The following is an 8,299-nucleotide window of genomic DNA, read 5'->3' on the forward strand; positions in this document are numbered from 1 at the left end:
TTTGTGTTTTCAACTCTGTTCTATAATAATGATCTACCCTTCCTGTTCCAGTATATCCCTTAGTTTTCAGTGAAAGTTGACCATTTTATTCTCTTTTGTGACATAGAAGTTTCTCTTTGCCCATGGAAAGAAGGTTTCTTTATTAGTATCATATAAATAGAGACATTATTTGTATCCGGATTCTGTTTTCAGTTTGTGTTGTATTCCTACTCCACAAAAAAAGAGCATATCTCATTGTTTGTCCTGTTCATCCATATGGATGTACGTCTGTCAATAGATGCATGTATGCAAGATTAAATAAAAATTTCTGGTCAAAAGAACATTCGTAGCGATGTTTAAATATGTTGGCGTACGTCAAGGTTCGATCATAAAACTAGTAAGCAAATTTTCTTTCATTAAAATATAAATTATGAATGTTATGTAGATCGACTTTTCTGCATCAAAACCTTTTATCAGGACTGCGCGAAATTCAGCAAATATGATTAAAAGAATATGATTCAAAATCGAGTTTGAAATGTCCTTGCTGCTAATTTAAATTTTCTTCTAGACATCCAGGCATGGTAGTAATGGCCAGTTCAGTAGAGGACGTACAGAAGTCAGCGTTGTTTGCGAAAATATATAGCTTGCATGTGACAGTCCACTCCTCGGGCCGTGACTACAATGGGCGCTAAACGGACGACGGTAGCCTGATGATCAACCTGTTCTCCATGAAAGAGATCACCATCATTTTGAATTCAAAGCGTCATGATGCAGGGGAGGTAACTGTAGACTGACAATTCTTGGCTCAAAATATATGAAAAGGTGAGTGAAATAGTCTATATACAAGCTTATTCTACTCTGGATTATGTTCACCCTGACACATGTTTGTGTCGTGCCGACATAGATATACATCTGATTTATTTGTAGATGTCTTATAGCTATAAAATATGACAAAGGCACTTAGTAGGATGCCGTTGCAGTATATGACTTTGTATTTACGATCAAAATCCAAACGCCCATCTAATGGAATATTGTTAAAGAATTCTTAGTCACCCGCCCTATAGCGATAATTATCAGTGGTTAGACCAATGGTTTTAACCTTAACGTCTGCATCAAAACCGTCATTAATTGCTCGAAATTAAAATAAATAAATTAACCCATGTAAAAGAGTTTCATGCAAAACGTCTTTAGAGTTTATCGGGACGTTGTTGGCATATTTATAACCATGTTTGAACATTTGTCTCAAAATACTGTCGTGTACCGTTTTCATTTGTGGATATTAGAAGTGGCAGAATAGAACATTTTGGAGACTCAATATATTGTTTGTTATCTCTTAGGTCCAGTCTATTGACTTCCCACACAGCCAAGTCCTTGAAATGATGGTAAATCAAAGTTATATCAAGACTGCTGGCCAGAACTCTCTCTCTCTCTCTCTCGATCAATCGATCGATCGATCGACTATCTATCATTTCTATATATTGCTTTCATTTTCAAGCACAGTATAACTTAGATAATTTGATTTGGTAGATTAGAAGACGCAGATAATCTGGATTTTGGTTATATGCGTCCTTTTCTAATATATCAAACATTTAATGGAACATTATTGGTCCATAAGAACGGAATTTCAACCGTTCTTGCCGCAGAGAATTAAGGTTGTACTGTGCGTCTTCCATTTTCTTTCATGATATTTTTATTTAATATTTACGTTTCCTTTTAAAAGAGTATTTAATATGTTGATGCCTTTAAATTCGCCTTTAAGACAGGATTGTTTGGTAAACATATTAAATACATTCGAAATTGAAATATTTCTAAAACGAATAAAGAAGATAAAGACTTAGCAAATGTTGGCTACCAACACGTAGAATGTGTGACTGGTTTTGCTTTATTGCTTCATCAGACTGAATTCACACTGAATTCAATATCATTGCTTACGTCATTAAATATATTCTGTTTCTAAGTGTTCAATAATACAAACAATATGATATAAATGAGATGATATCTTAGCTTTCATTTTTAACCTAATTGTTTTAATCTTTTACTAATAATAGACATGGAAATATGTATATAGAGTACAGATAAATGATATTTTAATACCTAAAAACACATAAATCTTGATCTTAAAGATACATATATCTCTAGTGATAACTATATCAAAACTTTCTGAATAAATATAAATAAAGAGCATTACTAATATTTTTTTTAAGTATAATGCGCATTTTTTAAAAATGATATATTATACTTTGATATCTTATTGACAAATGTTCAATATTTGATCAGATCTCAAATTATTTAATAAAAAACTATATAAAAAAAGTATGGTGTGCATAATACTTTTATCAGAAAATAAATAAGAATCTTATAAGTAATTAATCATAATAAATTGAGAATTTATTTTAAATGCCCTTTCATTTTTAAAGAATTAGTAAACTTATTTTTATGATATTAGTTTATATTTTCACTAGCTAGGTTATTCTGTAAATTAGAAAATCTTCACAATATTCATAACTAAATTGTAAACAGGGGACTTCATTCAGAAAAAATTAATTAATGAATATGGGAGAGTTCTGAAATTTAGACCTTTTGGATATTCCATATTAAGACGGTAAATCCAGCAGGTTTCCTTTAGCATACGCTCCATCTCAGAAGCAGCTATAACAATAGGTTGAAAGGAGAAACGTTGCAAAGTATGGGAATATATGTGTGTGTGTGTGTGTGTGTGTGTCTCTGTGTGTGTGTGTGTGTGTGTGTGTGTGTAAGCTTTAGCTTAAGAAGTTATTTACAAAACGCCAAAAGAGTATGATGTGGAACCAAAAATGTGCTATGTCGTCAACGATTGACTATCTTTGGCTATATAATGGAGGAAATGAAGTTGATTATACACCAATCTCCATATTCTCTACATTTCAGTAAGGCTGATGAGACCTCTACCAAGCTCTAAACGCTTCATAAATTCCTCAGTGGTCACTGATTTTGTTCTTTCATTTAAAGGTTGTGGTTGCTGATGGGCGGATCATAGACTACACATCAAATGGTAGCAGAGTGTACCATGACAACGGAACCGTTCGAGACAAAAGTGACTCAGATCTATTCTGGGCGCTTAGAGGTGGTGGTGGCGTCACGTACGGCATCGTGGTTAAGTTTACGTATAAGTTACATTATCAACCGAAACAACTCGTAAAAATGGTCATCACCGCACCTATGCACGTTCCTCCGCATGCGTTCTGGAGCGGTTTTTATTTTCTGGAAGGCTTCAACAAGTTTGTAAAGGATTTATCAAGCGATTATCTAGGCTACCTAATACTCGATAACAATCCACGAATAATACAGGGGATCAGCCGAATAGAAACCTTTAGGTTGTTGCTGATTAAATTCGGTGCATGGGACAGTAAAACCGAGAATGTAAGTCATGCAGATTTATAATTCCTACACTTAACCTAACACCCTTCTCCCAGTAAAGAGCCCATAGTTTCGCTAGACCTTGAATTTCGATCTTCCAGGACAAAATTAGCTTGGAATGTTTCATGGTGCTGCAGCAAGGGAAATTAGAAATTTCAATTAATTTGATGACTGTTCCGAAAAAAGATACTATTTCCTCATTGAAAATAACATCTTCTTCCATAGCCACGAATATAGTGTTCCGCAAAGATATGTCTATACGTGTCAAAGCTACCAATTTGCCTTTTAGATAACAATGATAAAAAAAAACAAAAACAAATGGACAATGGCTCCGTAGTGAGATGTTTAACGCGTACGTAAACCAAGCATCATATCTAGGTAGATCAAAGCAAGTCGGGGGATAGCAACTATGAGGAAGCTCAGTATAAACAGTTTGGTTGAGTGCAGAAAGACACAAGTTTGAAAGAATATTTTACGATTATATCAAAGCTAGCAGACGCTAATGATATTGTGCTAATTATTCATCAAATGTAGCTGTAGTTAGCAAATTAATATAAATATATTGAGCCAGTTCAAAAACCTGTACTAAACGACTGTATTCAAATCGGACAAAACTATTTAGCATAATGGTCATAGTTATAATAATAATGCAGATGTTTAATCAAACATTTTTTAACGGAAATTAACAAAGGGCTTATACAGGAAGTAAAATCTCATATCTTTATTCTTGAATGTTTTTATCCATGATAGTTGTTATTTTATTAAATATGGTTCTCTATATATCCATCATGTTGATAACATTTTGTTCAATGCTTCGCCTAACTTGACACACATGGAAACGAGGCTAACGTCGTGACTGACTGGTTCACTATGAACAAACCCTGAAAAGTTTCAAGCACTAGTAGTGGGAAGTAAATATTCTTGATGAACCCTGGTAGCAATGATGTTATAAACTGAGAAGGACTTGTCGGTTTGCTAGGAATTGATATCGACTATCATCTTCAGCTCGATTCACATATAAGAAAAATGACGACTCCGCGAGACAACTGCCTTGAAATACCTTGATCAAACGTCAAAAAGACTTTTTAAAAATAACAATCTTACATACCTTTATCCTCTTCATATTCAAATTTTGTCCCTTAGCCTTGCACGTCTGTAGTGATATGAATACAACTGAACTTGAAAATGTACTAGAGTGTCTTGTGATATTTGTAAATAACTAGCACGGAAGCAGATAACAAGCTTTTACGTAAGCCAAACATGTCAACCATGAAGGTTCACAGACTTAGATCAATGAGTCTGGAGACTTTTAAACTTCTAAATAAGGTTGCTTCCTAGTATTTGGACGATTTTCTAAATTTAATAAATACAATATTACATATTCTGATATTTTAGATGTCCTTAAAATTAAAACCTCAATATATAAAAAAAAACAATTTTTAAATCCAGATGCCCTTCAAACAAATGAATTAGCAAATCACTTAGTTTACATTATTAATTTATTCTGGATTTGTAAAGACAACAAATGTAATATCATCAAAAAATACGCCACACCCACCAATTCTCCTGCCATAATGAAGAGTTCAATTATCTGTGTAACTTGTTTTGTAGTCTTTCTCTTTCGTACCATTACGTGTCGAGCTGTTACACCTTTTTTCATATCTTAAGCAAACCTTAATTTGCATCTTATATTGCTTTTAGACTTAGGCTGATGCTTTGCTTCAATTTAATTGAGTTTGAAATATAATTTATAATTTAAGTAATATGATTTAGGATCATTCCTTTAATTTACACTTTTATTAATTACCTAAATATTTACATCACTTTTAATTACTGTCTTTTTAATATTCTTTGCCGTCTTATATTTTATGTTACGTGATTTGTATCATTGTTTGTAAAAAATAATATGATGTTTTGATATGTGATCGAGAATCAAACTGATGTAATGCATTTGTTGTTTGTATGTCATTCCGGTAAAAAGTTCATTACAGTTTACGTAGAATTCTTGTTCTGTGGCATGACGATTATAAAACAGTCAAGTCTTATCTCATCTTACGACTGGTGTATCTTTCGACAAGGGAAAATGATGTGATTTAAAACAGCGTGATTTTATGATGGTATAAGAACTTTTGCACACCATGAGACTTGGTAGAGTGAGTAGATAATATATCAGAGATATGAATTCGAATCCCGTTGAATATCTTGCCTTTGTTTATTTGTAACTTGTCATACTAAGCCAGTTTGGCTGCCGTTACTTAAAAGTAGGAAAACAAACTTAATTGTCAGATTGTATTATCCTGACAGATATTTCTTGGTCAGCTTCTCTGTCATTTGTACTTTTGGTAGGTATCAGCCATGGGAGCGATCTCCAGTCTAGAATTACCTTCTTTGTACAGCCATACATTTCCGTCTATGTATTTCCAGATTTTCTTGTGCGTATCGGAATTTATGTTCATCTTCGACGCAGTAGGTGTATTTCATTCTCAAATATTACTAAAGTTCAGAATCTTTGATAGTCAATATTTGTTATAGAAACACGATAATAAAATGTAGTATAGTTCCAATATAAAACTGCGTAAATCTAAACATCAATTTCCATAAAATCTGCAAATCACCGTTTCAGTGTACTGAAATACAGATTGAATTTGACTTAATATTATGCTATATGCTATATTTAAAGAGTAATTGTATTAAACTAGCTCATAGCTAACAAGAAAGTGCAATTTGCTTTTTTCATATAGGACCAAAACGTCACTAATTTATTTTTTCTGAGGAAGCATTTACCAGATAATATTTTTAGCCTAATCTGAGTTAAATCCTTACTTTATCTTGATCACTTTAAAAAGGACGTTAAATTCTCCATGTTAAATTATAAATTGTGTTTTCTTTTGATAAGTAACAAGCTGATGTGATTAATGTTTTGACAAATTATAAAAGCAACCAATTTATCAGTACCTTTTTTAAATCGTAATTTTAAGTAGAAATATATTTTGTTCAAATTTAGGTAATAGGCACTTTCTTCCTATCTGACCCTCTCTTCAGTGTCCTGTTTGTATAAGCCAAATAAACGTTTCATCTTTATAATTAGGTTTTGGATCCATTGAAAGATTGTTTCTTACGGTATGGATGTGAACTGACAATAGAGAATAAAACGACTTTTTATGATTATGAGAAAGACATGTTTGCTATTCCGATCACCAGAGTCTACACACTTGGGACATTTCTTCAGACAGGAAGTTTGAACACGAGTCTTACCTATTTTATGCTCGATGAACTTGCAAAATATTACAGACAGAAGGTATTCATGATATGTGTTGGCACACTCATCGGAGGTAGGTGGTGATGCAACTTTTCGTGTATTTCTGCTGTTGCTTGGTTCATGGTACAGTCATACGCAAGAGTCAATAATTTTCTTAAATATATGTTAATTCTCTTTAACTGAAAATACTTTTTGTTACCCATGGTAATAGTGGGCACATAAAATGCTTGTTAACTTTCTTGTAACAGTACTAACTAAACTATTTAGATTCTTCCAAAGGTAATCATGGCATATATCATAATCTCATTGCTTATTATTAAAACTGTGTCTCCAAACACTGTTCTACGGGTGGTTGCCAAACTATGTGGCCTCTTCCCCTCCTCATATAAAGGGATTATATATATATATATATATATATATATATATATATATATATATATATATATATATATATATATATATATATATATATATATATATATATATATATATATATATATATTTGTGAATATCTTATCTTTTTTATATCAACCAATGTCCTACAGAGACCCAAGAGTAGAACTCCTAAGTTCATACCACCACACATACGGCAAAAGACAGAACAAGATTGTCAAAATGTATCTCCTATTAATCGCGCGGATGAAAATGCTTTATATTTAAATTTATATTTAAGAATTTAAATTTGTATGCAATAGGCAAATAGCAAAGTTCAAATTCAGTGAATCTCATTGTCGAATAAAATAAGTGTAAGAAGCAAGAAAAGATTTTTAATAAGTGAGAAATGTAATAATTTTTGTTAAATATGAATTTGACTGTAATTTGTTTGCATGAGGCACAATCTTTTTTGTGTTTCAATACCAAAATAGAAATGCTCAAACATATCCCGACGCATGAGTAATAAATTCTAAAACTTCACATCGTAAATTCAAATTAAAGTGATGGTATAATGAGATTAGGAAATACTTAGACCACATTTCAAGCTTGAACCAGCCAATACTGCTTTCTCGTTTAAAAACTGATACTTTTACAAATTTTTGACAGGTAAAGTGAGTCAATTCTCAAATGACCCGGCGCCCATACACTCTGGTTTCCGGAATGGCCTTGTCTGCATGACATGCGCAGTCGTGATGTCCGAACCCACTAAAGACAAGGAAAATACTGCGGCAGGAATGGAGTTTTCCCAGAATCTCTAACGGTATGGAAGCGGAGTGTATATAAACGAAACAGCTTATGACCTTGGCAACTGAGAAGACGCTGTTTGGGGTAACCATTATAACCGTCTGTTAGAGATTAAGCAGAAATGGGATCCCACAAATTTGTTCACGTACCACTATTGCGTTGGGTCCGAACAAATGACCACAAGGAAGCAAATCGTAACGTGTGACAAAACAAGCGTAGATAAATAAATATTTCTAACGTATTCATAGTTTTGTTATCAGTATTTCCTGCAATTTTCATTGTGATAGGAAGAATTGAATAAATCTGAATACTTATTAACATTAGCTGTTAATATCATGCACGATGTGATTTCCAAAACCAAACATGTTTTCAATTGGAAAGGGACTTTTTTCCTGAAATATTAATTCTTTTCAGGAAATGGACACTTTTTCATTAATAAATATATCTTTCACCACGATTTGTCTTAGTAATACAATCGAGTGTTTG

At 32.7% G+C, this 8,299-nt stretch overlaps 1 pseudogene; it reads left to right on the forward strand.

Annotated features, from left to right (window-relative positions):
- The first annotated feature begins 557 nt into the window (after positions 1-557).
- LOC149802835 (uncharacterized) lies at positions 558-8,040 on the forward strand (annotated as a pseudogene).
- The last annotated feature ends 259 nt before the right edge of the window (positions 8,041-8,299 follow it).

Source organism: Sinohyriopsis cumingii, chromosome 3 (genome assembly GCF_028554795.1).
Source record: "Sinohyriopsis cumingii isolate HCF-2022 chromosome 3, ASM2855479v2, whole genome shotgun sequence".
NCBI classification, from domain to species: domain Eukaryota; kingdom Metazoa; phylum Mollusca; class Bivalvia; order Unionida; family Unionidae; genus Sinohyriopsis; species Sinohyriopsis cumingii.